The sequence below is a fragment of the Micromys minutus genome, assembly GCF_963924665.1.
Source record: "Micromys minutus genome assembly, chromosome: 1".
NCBI classification, from domain to species: Eukaryota; Metazoa; Chordata; class Mammalia; order Rodentia; family Muridae; genus Micromys; species Micromys minutus.
In genome coordinates, this window is record NC_137969.1 from 11,306,398 (window position 1) to 11,323,553 (window position 17,156).

Sequence of the window (17,156 nt, forward strand, 5' to 3'; positions counted from 1 at the left end):
GAAAATATCATTTTTAGTGAGGTAACCCAATCACAAAAATACACCCAAGGTATGTACTCACTGATTAGTGGATACTTAACCAAAAGCTTGGAATACCCAAGATACAACTCACAGACCACATGATGCTCAAGAAGAAGGATGACCAAAGTTCAGATGCTCCAGTCCTTCTTAGACGGGGGGAGGGTGGGGGTGGGAACAAAAGTATCCTCAGGCAAAAATATGGAGACAAAGAAAATGCTATCCAGAGACTGTCCCACCTGGATATCTATTCCATATACAGACACCAAACCTAGACACTATTGTGGATGCCAGAAAGTGCCTTCTGACAGGATGCAGAAATAGCTGTCTCCTGAGAAACTCTGCCTGAGCCTGACAAATACATAGACGGAAACTTGCAACCTGGCTCCTCCTGCATATGATTTAGAGGATGGCTTGATCTGGCATCAGTGTGAAGAGAGGCCCTTGGTCCTGTGAAGACTAGATGCCCAAGTGTATGGGACTCCCAGGCCTTTCTAGGATTGGGGTTATTGATTAGGTTGGGGAGCACCCTGATAAAGCAGAAGGAGGAGGGATGGGATAGCGGGTTTGTGGAGAGAAAACCAGGAAAGGGGATAACATTTGAAATGTAAACAAAATATCCAATAAAAATTGGAACAAAACACTAGAGCATCTAATTACTGAGTTGTGGTGCTAGTCTTTTTTGGCTTTCAGTGTCAGTCTAATATATAAATTTACTAGGTCTCCAGAATTTGCCAACTTTATAAACTCACACTTATCCATTGATTTTCCTTGATACCAGGCCTTTTATTTGGTTTAAACTATACTATGTGATGTTTAGTGTCTTGATACTGAAGGTCTTGGGCTTATCAGCCTTTGTCTTGTGTGAGCTGATTTCTTATGGTTGATGGATGGATAGATAGGTAGATGTTGTTCCTGTTGTACTCTTTTCTATGTTGTGTCCTGATTAGTAAAGACAGCACCAGTGTCATAATTTATAAGGTAGATATTATCAACAGGATAAGGATTCATTGAGTAACTAAAAGCAACTGGCACATAGAAGGCGTTCACATGAATATTTGTGTCCCGGTAAGTTGAGTGACTGAAATAATAGCCAGCAGGAATAAAATAGAGGGCTGTCCTTCTAGTAGACATTCTTTCTGCCTCCAGTCTTTAATAGACTCTATTAATATCTATCAAACATTCCTGGGAATAGTAATATAAAGTCATCCTTGCTCTATATGCAGCAACCTAATGAGCCAGTTTCTCCCAGTGAAGCAATAATTTACTCAAAGTGCCCATAGTGGCTATAGCTAGTGAAGACAGCTTTCCAAATGGACCAGTTCTTGCACAAAGAGCCTGCTGTTATTATGTTACCCTTTCTGTGTGATTTGTACAACAAAGGTTTATGCAGGATAAACCAATGTGATACCTGCCCTCCAGGACTTTGCTCTGCAGGGATTTCAATTGCAGCTTCAAACCCCTGGAAATCAAGCAGTCATTTCTAGCTCCAGGCCAGTGGGGTTTTCCCAAACTACAGCACTGTCAGATCTAGCCATGCATATCCATTCCTTGGGGAGGGACTCAAGGAAGGATGACATCGGGCAATTTCTCAAGCTCCATTTCTCAATAAAATGTCTCAATATTTGTGCACAGAGGAGCTTTTCTATGTCGGCCAATCCATATCAGATGATGATGTATGTCACTTAGCAGTGATGGAAGGTCCAAACGCAGAAGCCATTTTTTGGAGTCAAGGATTGTAGCCCGAAGCTAATTTGGCAGGAGAGATATTTATGATCTTAGCAATAGCACCAGCCGCTCTTCAGCTCCTCCTCTGAGGCTGGGCAGCGCTGTGGACACGGGAGTATGTTTTCTTTACCAGAGTTTGATGCTTGAATCACATTTGACAGATGTTTAGAGCCAAGTCATTGAATAAAAGGACACCAAAAGATTACAAGTAGAAAGAAACACTGACTTAGAAAGCAAAAGCTAGAGTTGTCTGGCCTTTTATAATTCCAGCAATTCAAGTGTCCTTGGACAAGTCACTTCATCCTTCAGAGATTACAAACTGCATGGCCTGACAATTGGGTTAGCACCAACCCACAGTAACAGAGGGAAGATTTCAAGAGAGCATGTCCATGTTGCCCTTTATACAGTTGTGCTTTTAATTGTGGGTCATGGTGTAAAGGATCAGCCAGTAGTGTGTTAATGCTTCAGAGTTTCCCTTTGCAAGATGCTTTCTGCTCACAAACGCTTCCTAGCTAAATCATTGGACTGCACACACACACACACACACACACACACACACACACACACACACACAGCATTCCCCTCAAAGAAGCCAGGCGGGGTCACACTTCCTGCTTGGCAGGAGAAACATGGAGCCTCCCAAAAGACAACCAACTTCTGGAATGTCAATGTTAATAAAGCCTTTGGTCAGAGTCAGGTGACTTGCTTTTGCTTTTCTGTCTTTTAGCTCTTTTCTACTGGTCTCTGTCCTATGCTTCCTTCAGGTCTCTGTTCAAATACCAATGTTGAGAGAGAGAGAGAGAGAGAGAGAGAGAGAGAGAGAGAGAGAGAGAGAGAGAGAGAGAGAGGGAGAGAGAGGAAGAGAGGGAGAGAGGGAGGGAGAGAGAGAGGGAGAGAGGGAGGGAGAGAGAGAGAGGGAGAGAGGGAGAGAGAGAGACAAAGAAAAAAGAAAGAAAGAAAGAGAGAAAGAAAGAAAGAAAGAAAGAAAGAAAGAAGGAAAGAAAGAAAGAAAGAATGAATGAAAGAAAGAAAGAAAGAAAAAAAGAAAGAAAGAAAGAAAGAAAAACTTCTCCTTTTTTCATGAAACAACATCCCACTAGCCCTCCCTCTCCGGCTTCCTTCTGCCTTCTTCCTGATGAACTTATCACTTTGAGTTAGTTCATGGCTTGGTTTCTTGCTCACTGAAAAGTCAACTGTGTTAGAAATTTGGTCAGATCTAGTTTCTTCCTGTGTTCCTCAAGCTCACCATAGTGCTTGGTCAGTAGTAGGCCCCCAATCAATAATTGTTAGATAACAAATGAACAAATGAAGTGAATCGAAGAAGTGTCTGGAAATTTTGAACTTTATCTTTGAAAAATGGAAGGTGTCCCTGTCCTCTAATAGGTTGAGTTTTGGCTCATTTCCTCAGATGTCTTGCTTGAAGTTTATCTGATATATATTCTTATCTCACTTCCTCAAGGGAAAAAATGCAGTTCTTTGACACAATGTGAACCTTCCCCCCATTTCATCACATGGAAAAATTCTATTTTCATTGTTTGGAATCCATAGGAGTAGCTCATCAAGCAGAAAATTGAATGATCAATGGTTCCTTAATACAGCTCAACCATGAAATGTCATTTGTAAAAGGCTGAATTCCCAGAACCCCTTCATACAGATCTCAAATTCATGGAATCTATGATGGAACAAAAACTTTTAGCATCCATCCTTTGTCCAGTTTTTCCTCTTTGGAAAAGCCAACCACCACATTGCCTGGAAAGATTTCCTCTGTTTAAGTAATGTGGAGTGGAATTTGAGCAAGGGTCAAGACTATTGGGTTATGACCACAAGTTCTACATGGGAAGCATAAGGCACAATTTCAATAACAGTTGTCCACAGAGACTTCTATTTAAAAGGACAGAGATCAAGCACATATATTTTCCTGGAACCAAAGATTCACCTGCAGTAGGAAACCACCCAGTCACTCTACAGGGAATATAGTACATCTCTAGGTTTCTATGGACGGAGCAGCAAAAATGGCACAGCCTAAGCCTAGCTTGCAAAGAAAGGCAAAGCTATATCACCGGGCACAGAGCCACACAGTGCTTGTTGTAAAAGTTCTCCATAATACAATCAGCCTATAAAGACATTTATTGAGACCATGCTAATTTTTCAAACATAGGCTCTAGCCAAGATTAAGTCATCCCCCACAAACTTGTATGAATATATGACAGAAGGTGGAGCAGAGCATTTACAGAGGGAGGGTTAAAGTCAAACGGGATAAACTGATAAAATATCAAACTGGGTTATAGGGTAAAGAAAGATCATTTGAGGATAAAACTTAGAGAATGGATAATAATTTACTAGGAAAATACGGGAAGAGGACAAAGAACGTAGAACTGTTGAAAAGCAGCAGAGATTATTCATCTTAACATAATATGTTTGATTTAAAAATATGAAGGTCTAGAAAAGAAAAAAAAAATGTTGCTTAGGTTCCCCCCACCCCAGGGATGGTGGGAATGTGTATGACAAAGTTAATATTAAAATAATTGATCAAATAAAAAGTGAAAACCTTCCCAGGCACGGTGGTATATTATCATAAGCCCAATGCTTAAAGACAGGAAGGCAGAAGCTGGAGAATCCCAATTCAAATTCAACCTGAGGTACAAATCAAGATTAAGCCCAGCCTTATTTACATAGATTCAAGCTGCTAAGAAGAACCAAGGACCAAGGATAAAGGCCTGTGGTAGAGTTCATTAAAAATCTCAAGGCCGGACAGTAAACATGACTGTGACTAGTTCACTGAGGCAACCTTGAGCAAAGGAAGGCAGGGCACTGTGAGTCTTTGCCCAGGTCCCGTCAGTGATGGCGCTTCAGCCACGGCTCTGGAAATGTCTGTCAGTTTGCAGGAACCTGGAGTGTGGGTTGGCAACCCTCTCAACCAGTTCCTCTGCGGTGCAGCCCGACGTGGAGAAGAAGGAAAACGAAGCGGTGGCTCCAGAGTTCACCAGCCGGAACCCTCGGAAGCTGGAGCTATTAGGCGTAGCCCAGAAAGAACGGGGCTGGGCTACCGTGTGGCCTAACTGAGTTCTGGCACAGGTTGCAAGTCATAAAGACTCAACATCACCTAGAAGCATGTGTTGAGCACCTTAATGGCCAGGTTGTGGTTTCAGCATCAACTTGCAAATGGGCTATTAAAAAACACCTTTATAATACCTGGAACGTGGTGGCTTGTGAGAGCATAGGGCGAGTCGAGTGCTTAGAAGCAGGAATCAACTTCCTGGTCTACCCTCCCACCCCGTGGGAGGCGTCCTCAGACTCGATAAAATGTTTACAAAATGCCATGACAGAAAGCGGTGTCATGCTTCGGGAGCCTCGAAGAATCTATGAACCAAAGAGACACGTTAACTGTTGTTGGAATTGTAAATATAAAACTATCACCTACGGCTACCAAAAGAAAGAAACTTCATTAAAAGAAAGAAAGGAACATTTGGAAGAAGGAGAACCAGACTGATAGCTTCACAGCAATAAAGTAACAGTGAAAACTTACTTATCATTAGCTTCTTTCCACTTCTATGTGTGCTTGTGTGCTTCATGGTTTAATCCAAGGCTTAAGGTGTCCCCATTCTTGGATGTGAGATGTATTTAAGGAAAATAGTCACTATTTGAAGAACAAATGAAACGTTTATAACAAACTGAAAAAAAATCTCAAGGCCCTCGGTTGCAAAGCAGTAGATCAGTAATAAAGAAGGGCAGTAACAATCAAGTAGATAGAGTGGACTGGAAGTTGATGATGGAATGAAGTCTACCAACTGTCTACAGTGAAAATGAAGACCCGATATGACCTTTAGTGGGAAGTAGCATGCAGAAATGGGAAGAGGTGGCTTACTTGTGGAGGCTACCTAAACCTGGGTCTGCCTACACAGATAGATGAATTCTGTCATACTACATTTAGAGTATTTAAATGGTGCTATTCTATCTATTTCTGTCTATCCAAATCTATGGAACTCAGACCAGTTCTAAGCGTTTTGGAAAAGAAAACTCAAAGGAATTGAGTCTACAGCTAATTTTATTTGTCCTTGCAGAGTAAAGAAATGATATGCATTAAAACAATTTTCAAATGTTGATGTAAACAGTACACTCTATTATTCTTCCTAAGCTCCAATGACCAGTGACCTGGCCTCTAAGATAATGGTGAAGGTGACAGTTAGATGAAGGTTTTAAGTCATGATTAAATCTGGATTTATCTTGTTTCCTGTTAAAATAAGGTTAACGTTTTTGTTATTCCCTTGAAACTCAGATATCTGATAGCAGCACACTTTGTGAGTTATTGCATTAAGAACTTATGAGTCTCTTCTCAACCTTGCATGTGGATGATTTACAGAGAGATGTAAAGTGGAAAGGCTGGCTTAGAGAGTATAGAGGGACAAGTCAGTAGTCTACTTGGACAGATGGAAAAACTAAATCAGACGCTCACAGAGAAGATTAAAGACATGAATGCCTTAGGAAAGGTTAATCAGGGTGTGTTCTTAGTCTAGAAAAGAAAAGCAAGGGTAGAATAATTGATAGCCCTAGGGAATATACAAAAACTATGGATAAAAGAAATGGACAACAAAACAGCATAAACACACACTCACACCTACAGAGAGACTCACACACACATACACTTACAAACACATACACACACACACACACACACACACACACACACACACACACACACAAACACACACACATAATAAGGGATCTTTATTAAGGAAATGTTTATGCAATCTTTTTAAGAAAAGTCTCCTGAAACAGACAAAAGGAAAAACAAAAACCCTCAAGAACAAAAAACAGCGCACGTTATATTCTAGGCATTTTAATTTTCCTCTCAATCACACCAAGAGCTTTCTTGTCTCCTCTTCTCAAGCTTCTCTTTATCTCCTTTCTATACTCCAGCTACACTGGAATAACCTTGATCTTGTGGGTTGATTTCTAAATGTGTTTTCAAAGTAGGTTTGTCGTCAGCACTTAGAGGGAGGTTTATCTGCTTTGTGCCAGACAAGCTGTTTGATCAAGTCATTTAATATCACATATTTGGGATACAGGCAAAATGAGTAGCTAAGATCAAATGGAGCTTTGCACCTGTAGTGAGTATGTAGTTTTGAGCTGACCTCTAAGAAAATGCAATGTCCTCTGTTATTTGGGAGTTGAATGGGAGGGCTGTTTTACACCTATTTTCATGTTTTATTTCCAAGATTATTTGAGCAGATGTCATGAAAATCGATGAAAATAAATGTTCTCACAGCAAAATATACAAATATTGAGTATACCTTTAGTCATGAGAATTATAAAAGACCCAAGCCAAGCAATTCCTTTGTTGCAAACAGTAGATTACCACAAATACTTTTTTGTAAGAGATACAGTATCTGATTCAGAAACATCATATTACTATATAATATATTTTGAAAGGAATATTATATCTTAGGTTTCTTTAAGCAATGACTCTGGCAACGGTCATCACATTTGTATCAAGTAGGATACGAAGGGCAAAATCAACCTATCTATAGGTTCTCTATCCTGACTTCTGAATAAGATATAAAATTAATGGTGTTATTTGTATAGGAGTAGATGAGACCAAAACTCAAAGTGTGTGTGTACATAGAGTTGCTTAAAGAAATTTGTCGCTACCGTCTCCAACCAGCAGAAAAGGAGTGAGACACAGCGTTCTTCTCAAAGCGGTTTATTCAGGAACCTTACAGCATGCAAGTGAAAATCTTTCTGTCTCCTTTCTGTCTCTCTTTCTGTCTCTCTTTCTGTTTCTCTTTCTCTCCCCCACCCCGCCCCCAAGTGCAGTCCCTTTATCCTCTCAACTCCACCTCCTCAGTCCATGTTGTGTGGCTGCAGTTCATAGGTCTGCGTCATCTGGCCTGGTCTCGCGTCATGGGTGCGCCTGTGCAGCTCGCACGGTGGGAGTGGCTAATCTCGGAGCACTAGGCAAGAGTCCCAAGCGCCGTCTTTGCACTGCTGCCACACCCGCTCTCCACAGAAGTTATCCAACAGAGCTGGAAAAGAAAAGGCAAACCTGAAAGCTGAGTTTTGTGCAAGGGTTTTGGATTCCCACTTGTCTCCTGTCTTAGTTATACCTCCTCTAACCCCACTCTACCCCCTCTCAATTTCCAATGCTGTGACTTGATGCCTCCAAAGGGTGATATGTGAAAGGCCACCAGCTTGTGGCACTATTTAGAGGTAGTAGGTAGAGCTAAGAGGTAGGGCCTAGTAGAAGGGACTTTGGTCAGTGTGTATATGGCCTTATAATGAATAGGCAGACTTCAGGCCATTTCTGTCTCTTTCTATGCCTTTAGGCTACCATGAGATGAGCAGTTGTGTTATCTGCATGCTCCTATCTGTGATGAGCAGCATGGAGACAAAACATAAAATAGTGAGTCACAGTCAGTCTTTCTTGTCAAAAATTGCTGACATCAGCTATTTTGTCACAATGACAAACCAGAACAAATATTCAAGCATTCATAGTTTCAAAGTCACACTTCCAGTTTGGATAGTACAGACATCCTGGCTCATCTTGTCTTACTATACAGGAAGTCAGTGCAAAATTGTGCAATTTTTCCAGTGATTTACATTTTTAGGGAAGTACCTTTGTTCACTGCCACTTAAATAATCTCATTCACAAAATCATTAGTAGAGACAACTTAATATTAAGAATGATATAGAAAATGTAATACTTAAAATGATGGACCAAAGATTTAAAATCCTTCTTTCTTTAGGAGCTGAAGTTTTAATTACATAATCAGTATATCTTATAGAGAAACATGGCATCAATAAAGAAGAATAATATCCCTGTGCATATCTATTTCCTTCAAAATACCGATCCTTTTTATTACTAATAATTTCCTCTGGTATTCATGAAGTAGAAACTAATTAAACTCCTCTGAGAGAGTCACTATGAAGATTCAAACATTATTATCTGTACTTCTCCTTCAAGAAATGCATAAAAATTATTTTAAGTTTCTATTAGAATAATAATACATCATCAAACTAATATTTTAGACTAACATTAAATATAATGCTTGTTAAATTTCAAGTTCTAGCAATCAATATGATCAACCCTTAGATTCAACAAGTATGAAAGCCTAGAGCTAGAAGGGATTTCCAGATGCTGAGGTCTAGGCTCACCTCAAACCTGAATCATCTGGTAATGGTTCAAATAATTAGATGTAGAAATAGGACAGAAAACTAAGACTGCAGATTTTCAGTCTTATTTTTCTAATCAATTCTTCTTCTCTTTGTGCTTAATCAATACAAAATTATATGGGTAGGGTGCTGCTAAAGTCAATGACTTGTCCATGATTATACTGGACACGGAAAAAAGTGTAACTAAGAGACATGTCAATATATTCTATTAAAGAAGACCAGTTATTGCATAATAGAAGCCATGTCTGGACGGCTAGAACTCTGCCTGGTGGACAACTTGTCTACATAGCATGCCATGGGTGAGTACCAATGTTATCAACAATATCATCCCTCAGTATCCATGTATCCCCCACTTAATGTGTAGCCCAGTCTGGCCTCAGGATCCTCCTGACTCTGCCTCCTTCAGCAAATCCTACTGGTATGTGCCACCACAACTGGCATATCCTTCACTTAAAACAAGTGAAGAAGCCAGAGCTTGGGTTGGAGGGTGGTTCACTAGCAATTCATAAAGTGTGGGATTCAGTTTCACCATCTGGACTTACCTTGAGTAGTAACTTCCCTTACATTCCTTGACAACATAAGCACATTTATACAGAACAAGGCATATGATAAAGTTTCTTACAGAATTACTTACTCATTCTGCAGGTGAATCAAATCTCCAAAGATTCAAAACTTCTTCCATCAGAACATGGAAGGTACCTTAAACAAGTCATTAACTAGGAGCAAGAATTAGGTGTGAGTAAAGTTGACTCCCCTGAGAGATAACTCTCTTTGGATATAGATTCCCTTTTTGGATTGTGAGCATCTTAGTGTGAGAAAGGAACTTCATTATTAATTTTAATCCTGCAATAAAATACATGTGGGTTTTCTTATTCTTCAGAAGAAATGATACTCCATCTGTATTCAAAATAACTGCTGACTCATCCATGAAATAATGATAAGAGGTTATTTTTATGAACACACAATAAAATGGACTCTGGGATTCTTTGCCTGTCATTGAGACTTGGCATCTCAGTCTCTCCATTCAGAAGCTCTATGGACACTTCCCATTCTACAATGACTACCTTGCCAGCCATCTGCATTGCTCAGATCTCAATAGCAACAAAAAATAGACAATCATAATAACAGATTTTACTCATATCCAATTTCTGTGATTCATTCTAATGTACAAAAATTAAAATTGAAGAATCAATGTCCCTCATATCCCTTAAATATTCTTAATCCTAAATATACAAATGTATATGTGTATTAATTTTTAACATATTATTTGAGTTTAAAATTATGTAGTGTATTAAACATTAAATACCACTTAGGCACTGTACTTCTCCTCTTTAAATGCATATGGCAAGGATTTAAATTAGATTTAATAAAAGAGTTATTATATTATTTACTTGATTATAAATAGGCAAATGAAAATACCATGCTATAAATAGTTCTGATAATTAAATACTAGCTGACATATGGAGGCTTATTTTGGTATAGCTATATTTTTATTAAGATGTATGACTCCAAACTCAATAACCATATCCTCAATAATCTATTGATATTTAATAGCTAACCACCACATTATATTTGAGGTGCTACATTTAAATGCATTCTTTCCATTGAATGTTAGCATAAGACTAATGATTAGTACGCTATTTACTGAGTCTCAACTAGCTAAGAGATATTCATCTTAATAAAAAGGTTGTTATGCCCCAATAGATATTCATAATTATCAGTTTATATTTAATTATCATATAATAACTCCCTCATTAAACCTAAATTAAATCCCTATTTGCAATACTTAAGTTAAAGCACAACCAAAAATATTGCAATACAAAAACGACATAGCAGTGTTGCATTGTTTGTAGAAGCCAAGTGAGAGCTGTCCTCCTCATCCAAGACGGAATATTACCCATCATGAAAGGCTGGTGAGAGCACCTGGAAATTATATGTACAGAACACATACAGAAATGTCAAGTTGGTAAGTTAGCAACTAGACCACATTTCACATTGCTACAGAAATCACTGAAACTTGATAAAGTTGGAACTACATGAAATACTAAGGCACCTCATGTTTCCTTCCTTCCTTCCTTCCTTCCTTCCTTCCTTCCTTCCTTCCTTCCTTGTTCCTTCTTTCTTTCTTTCTTTCTTTCTTTCTTTTTTTCTTTCTTTCTTTCTTTCTTTCTTTCTTTCTTGTAATGCTAATGTCTTATTTATGTATTTTTTTATAATTACATTAAATTTTTATTTCACTGATGATAAGGGAGGGTGAACATATAAAAAATATTAACCATTTGTGTATCTTCTTTTTAAAGACTTCTGTTCATTAACTATCCCATGAAGCATCTCATGTTTCTAACTAGGGAAAATCTACTGAGGTAAAGAGGATTTTACCCTACTTTCTCATCTAATAGTTTCAGTGTATCTGGTTTAATGTGGATATCTTTGATCCACTTACACTTGAGCTTTGTACAAGGAGAAAAGAAAGGGTCTATTTTCATTCTTTTGCATACTGAATGCCAGTTGGACCAGCACCATTTGTTGAATAGGCTGTCCTTTTTCCATTGAATGTTTACAGCTCCTATGTCAAAAATCAGGTGACCATATATGTGAGGGCTCATTTCTAGATCTTCTATTCTATTCCATTGATCCACATGCCTATTTTGGTACCAGTACCATGCAGTTTTCAGCACAATTGCCTTGTAATATAGCTTGAGGTCAGGGATAGTGAATCACGCAGACGTTTTCTTGTTGTTGAGGATGGATTTCGCTATTCTATGTCTTTTGTTACTCCATATGAAATAGTACATTGATCTTTCCAACTCAATGATGAACTGGGTTGGAATTTTTATGGGGATTGCACTAATTCTGTAGATTACTTTTGGTAGGATGGCCATTTTTAAAATGTTGATCATTCCAGTCCATGAGCATGGGAGATCTTTCCATTTTCTGAGATCTTCCTTGATTTCCTTCTTTAGAGGTTTGAAGTTCTTGTCATACAGGTCCTTCACTTGCTTAGTTAGAGTCACACCAAGGTATTTCATAGTTTTTCTGACTATTGTTAAGGGTATCTTTTCCCTATTTTCTTTCTCCACATGTTTGTCCTTTGAATATAGGAAAGCTACTGATTTGTTTGAGTTAATTTTGTATCCAGCCAATTTGCTGAACTTGTTTATCAGCTGTAGGAGTTCTCTGGTGGAATTTTTGGGGTCACTTAAGTACACTATCATGTCCTCTGCAAAGAGTGATGATTTTACCTCTTCCATTCCGATTTGTATCCCCTTGATCTCCTTTTGCTGCCTAATTGATCCAGCCTTGACTTCCGGAACTATTTTGAATAGGTAGGGGGAGAGTGGGCAGCCTTGTCAAGTCCCTGATTTTAGTGGGATTGCTTCAAGTTTCCCACTGTTAAGTTTGATGTTGGCTGTTGGTTGGCTGTATATTGCTTTTATTGTGTTTAGGTATGAACCTTGGATTCCTGTTCTTTCGAGGACTTTTAACATGAAGGGGTGTTGAATTTTGTCAAATGATTTCTCAGCATCTAGTGAGATGACCATGTGATTTTGTTCTTTGAGTTTGTTTATATGGTGGATTACATTGATGGATTTCCTTATATTAAACCATCCCTGCATCCCAGGGATGAAGCATACCTGGTCATGATGAATGATCATGTTGATGTGTTCCTGGATTTGGTTTGCAAGGATTTTGTTAAGTATTTCTGCATGAATGTTCATAAGTGAGATTGGTCTGAAGTTCTCTTTCTTTGTAGGGTCTTTGTGTGGTTTAGGAATGAGGGTTATAGTAGCCTCAAAAAATGCATTAGGTAGTATTCCATCTGATTCTATCTTGTGGAATAGTTTGGAGAGTATTGGTGTTATGTCTGCAATAAATGTCTGATAAAATTCTGCACTGAACCTGTCTGGACCTTGACTTTTTTTGGCTGGGAGGCTTTTGATGACCTCTTCTATTTCGTTAGGTGTTATGGGATTATTTAGATGGTTTACCTGGTCCTGGTTTAACTTTAGGATCTTGTATCTGTCTAGGAATTCATCCATTTCCTCCAGATTTTCCAACATTGTGGAGTATAGGTTTTTGTAGTAGGATCTAATGATTTCTTGAATTTCCTCAGTTTCAGTTGTTATGTCTCCACGTTCCTTTCTGATTTTGTTAATTTGTATACTCCCCCTTTGCCTTCTAGTTAGTCTGGCTAGGGATTTATCGATATTGTTGATTTTCTCAAAGAACCAGCTCATGGTTTTGTTGATTCTTTCAATGGTTCTTTTTGTTTCAGTTTGATCTATTTCTGCCCTAATTTTGATTATTTCTAGCCCTCTACTCTTTTTGGGTGTATCTGCTTCCTTTTGTTCTAGAGCTTTTAGCTATGCTGTCAAGTTGCTGATATAGGCTCTCTTCAGTTTCTTTTTGGAAGTGCTTAGGGCTATGAGTTTTCCTCTCAGTACTGCTTTCATCGCATCCCATAAGTTTGGGTATGTTGTGTTTGCGTTTTCGGTGAATTCTAGAAAATCCTTAATTTATTTCTTTACTTCTTCTTTTACCCTGCTATCCTTTAACAGAGTGCTGTTTAGTTTCCATGTGTATGTGGGCTTTTTGTTGTCTTTGTTTTTGTTAAAGACCAGCCGTAGACCATGGTGATCTGAGAGGATGCATGGGAGTATTTCAGTCTTCTTATATCTATTGAGGTTCCATTTATGTTAATAGATATCAAGGAATAGTGGTTGCTTTTTCCTGCTATTATTGCTTTTGTAAATTCAATTGTGTCTGTGTCTCTTTCTTCTTTTGGTTTGCTTGCTTAGGAGTTTTCTTGTTTTTACTAGGATGTAGTTCCCCTCATTGTATTTCGTTTTCCACTTATAGTTCGTTGTAGTGCTGGGTTTGTGGTCAGATATTGTGTAAATTTAGATTTGTCTTGAAATATCTTCATCTCTCCATCTATGGTGATTGATAGTTTTGCTGGGTATAGCAGCTTGGGCTGGCACTTGTGCTCTCTTAGGGTGTGCATGATGCCTTTCCAGTCTCTTCTAGCTTTCATGTCTCTGTTGAGAAATCCTGTGTGATTCTGATTGGTCTGCCTTTATATGTTACCTTAACTTTTTCCCTTACTGCTTTTACTATTCCTTCTTTGCTTTGGGCACTTGGTGTTTTAACTATTATGTGTCGGGAGGAATTTCTTTTCTGTTCCAACGTATTTGGAGTTCTGAAGGCTTCTTTTATGCTCGTGGTCATCTCATTCTTAAGGGTAGGGAAGTTTTCTTCTACAATTTTGTTAAAGATATTTACTGTGCCTCTTAGTTGATATTCTTCTCCCTCTTCTATTCCTATTATCCTTAGGTTCGGTTTTCACATTGTGTCCTGGATCTCCTGGACATTTTGGGTTAGAAGCTTTTTGGTTTTTGCATCTTCTCTGACTGTTTTGTCTTTGTTTACAATGTTGTCTTCTGCTCCCGAGATTCTCTCATCCATCTCTTGTAGTCTATTGGACATGCTTGCTTCTGTGACTCCTGATTTCTTTTTTAGGTGTTCTACCTCTAAGGTTATCTCTTTTAGTGTTTTCTTTATTGTGTCAATTTCAGTTTTAAATTCCTTCTTCCATTCCTTCATCTCTTTGGTTCTGTTTTCCTCTAGTTCTTTGAGTTCTTTGATTGTTTTTCTTGTTTCCTCTTTAAAAGCTTCTGATTCTTTTTGATTTTTCTCCGGTTCTTTTTTAAGGATCTTTATCAGCGTCTTGAGGTATGATCTTAGGTCTGCATCTTTTTTTTCTGGAGTGTTTGGCATTCCAATGTTTGCTGTTATGGGAGAGCTGGGTACTGGTGTTGCCAGGTTGTCTTGGTTTCCTTGGGATATACTCTTTTGCTTTCCTCTTGCCATCTTGTTGTCCATGATATGCTCTTGCCTTTCCCTTGTATCTGGTCTGTGTCCCTGGAACTCCACTGGTCCAGGTGGTGGATGGTCCGAGCTCTGTTCTGTGCCCCAAAGCCACTGGGTGGGAACAGAGGTTCCAGTGCTGGGTTCCTGGTCCCTGGATCAGGCAGAAAAAGGGTGCGCTTTTCGTGTGTACTCGGCAGATATCTCTGTGCTCCTTTGCTGCCCAGACCTCCTTCTCACCAGTCTTTAAACCTTGTTACTTCCATTCTTAAGGATGGAAAGTTGTTGGTGGTGGTGGTAGTAGTGGTGAATGTGTTTGTATGTTTGTGTGTGTGTGTGTGTGTGTTTACCTTCATTTCATTCTGCTGATCTGAGATTATTTATTCTGTACATTTTCATGCCTGTAGTTAACCTCCTTAGCTTGGTGTTTTCCTTCGAGAACCTTAGAAATGTATTGATAGACTTGTATGTATGTATATATATATATATATATATATATATATATATATATATATATATATATATATTAATTTGGCTGTGTCGTGGAACATCTTGTTTGTTCTCACTATGGAGTATAACCTGTACTTGTAATGTGAAATGAACAGTTTTTCTTCTGTTCCCTGAGAGGCTCTGCCAGAGCCTGACCAATAAAGATGCTGATGTACACAGCCAAACATTGGACTGAGTGTTAGGACCCAAGTGATAAAGTTAGGGCAAGGACTGAAGGAGTTGAATGGGTTTGCAAATTCATAGGTAGAAGAACAATATCAACCAACCAGAGCGCATAAAGTTCCCAGGTACTAAACTGCCAACCAAAGAGTATAAATGGAGGGACACATGGCTCCAGTTGAATATGTAGCAGACGATAGCATTGTCTGGTACGAATGGGAGGAGAGCCCCTTGGTCTTCTGGGGAGGCTAGATGACTAGGGTAGGGGAATGATAGGGTGATGAGGCAGGAGTGGGTGGGCAGGTTGGGGAGCAATCCCATAGAGGCACAGAGAAGGAATGGAGGAGGGAATAGGTGGCCTGTGGAAGGGAAACTGTGAAGGGGGATTATAATTGAAATGTAAATAAATAAAATAACCAGTAAAAACTTGAAAATTAAGAAAAATAAATAATTTGGGGAAAATAAAATCTAGTAATAAAACTAAAGACTTCCAAATTTTCAATATCTTCAATTATATAAATATGCAAATAATTTATATTCTACTTATTTTTAAGTCAATATTTTACTAACCCAGTTGCTTATAAGCCACGCAATGAGATATAGAGGAGTTGTGGTCATGGGCCTATTTAATGGTTCCACTTATACCATAAGAAATCCGCCCACAGCCTCTGCACCCAGATCATCAAAGAACTTGTTCCTTCTCAGTGACATCATTCTTCTCTTTGGACACAGATCACATAATGTAAAACTCACATGATCCATAACAGACCCTACAGAGTTGCCAAAAAATTAACTAATTTCTATGGGGATGGAAAGTTGGGGAGATGATGAAAGCCCTATATTTGAGATTAGATATCATAACTTTCAGACATAGCCTAGCAGCACAAAAGAAGGTTGAATCAAGAATTGGAATCAGAGCATAATAACAGCAGACCTTTACCTCATATATCCAACAAATACCCCAAAGAATGATCCAGACTTTAGAATGAGCATGAATGGTTTTAAACTACTGCTTTCTGCCTAGACCATTTTGAGTTGGAGTCCCCACAACAAAACCCATAAAACAGAACTCTACCAAGGATATATAAATAGATTTGAACGGACTTACTTGATGCGCAAAAGACGTGGCCCTACCTTGATATACATTGCCTGAAGTTTCACTTATTAAACTATTATTTTGGATAGTGTTAATGTTAAGTGTTATAAACGATCAAACTGTGCTGATGCAAAACATATGTAACTTCCAATGATGCTTTATTGAGGGGTAGTAATAAAATCATTCATTTGGAGGTTGTGTGTTTCAAACTCTTTTTCTTTTTCAGTCTCAAATGTTAATTTCCCATAAATCAGCAAATTAATATTGCCAATCTGGCTTTCAATATCACAGTGTTATTGTGAACTTTAAATTAGTGTTAACATTATTTATAATGTCCAAAAACTCTACAGTGTATAAAATGTAAATCAAGTGTGTGCAGTTTGCTAGACATCAATTGTAATTAAGCAAATTTTTAAAGAACAAACACATGTCAAATTATATATTTGGCATGATATTCAAAATGAGAGGATGTGATTAAAAATAGGTATTATTTCTTTCTTCTGGTCTGTAGTTAATGTTTTTAAAGCTCTTTACAAACATTAAATAATTAGACTTTCTAACAGCTTTTGGACACAGTGGTGTTATAAAGGGGGCCACTTCACTGTGA

General features: G+C 38.4%; 1 pseudogene across 1 annotated transcript; it reads left to right on the forward strand.

Moving 5' to 3' along the window:
- The first annotated feature begins 4,587 nt into the window (after window positions 1-4,587).
- LOC308438808 (large ribosomal subunit protein uL18m-like) lies at window positions 4,588-5,236 on the forward strand (annotated as a pseudogene). Its single transcript has one exon. The product of its transcript is annotated as a large ribosomal subunit protein uL18m-like (transcript).
- Window positions 5,237-17,156: the final 11,920 nt, after the last annotated feature.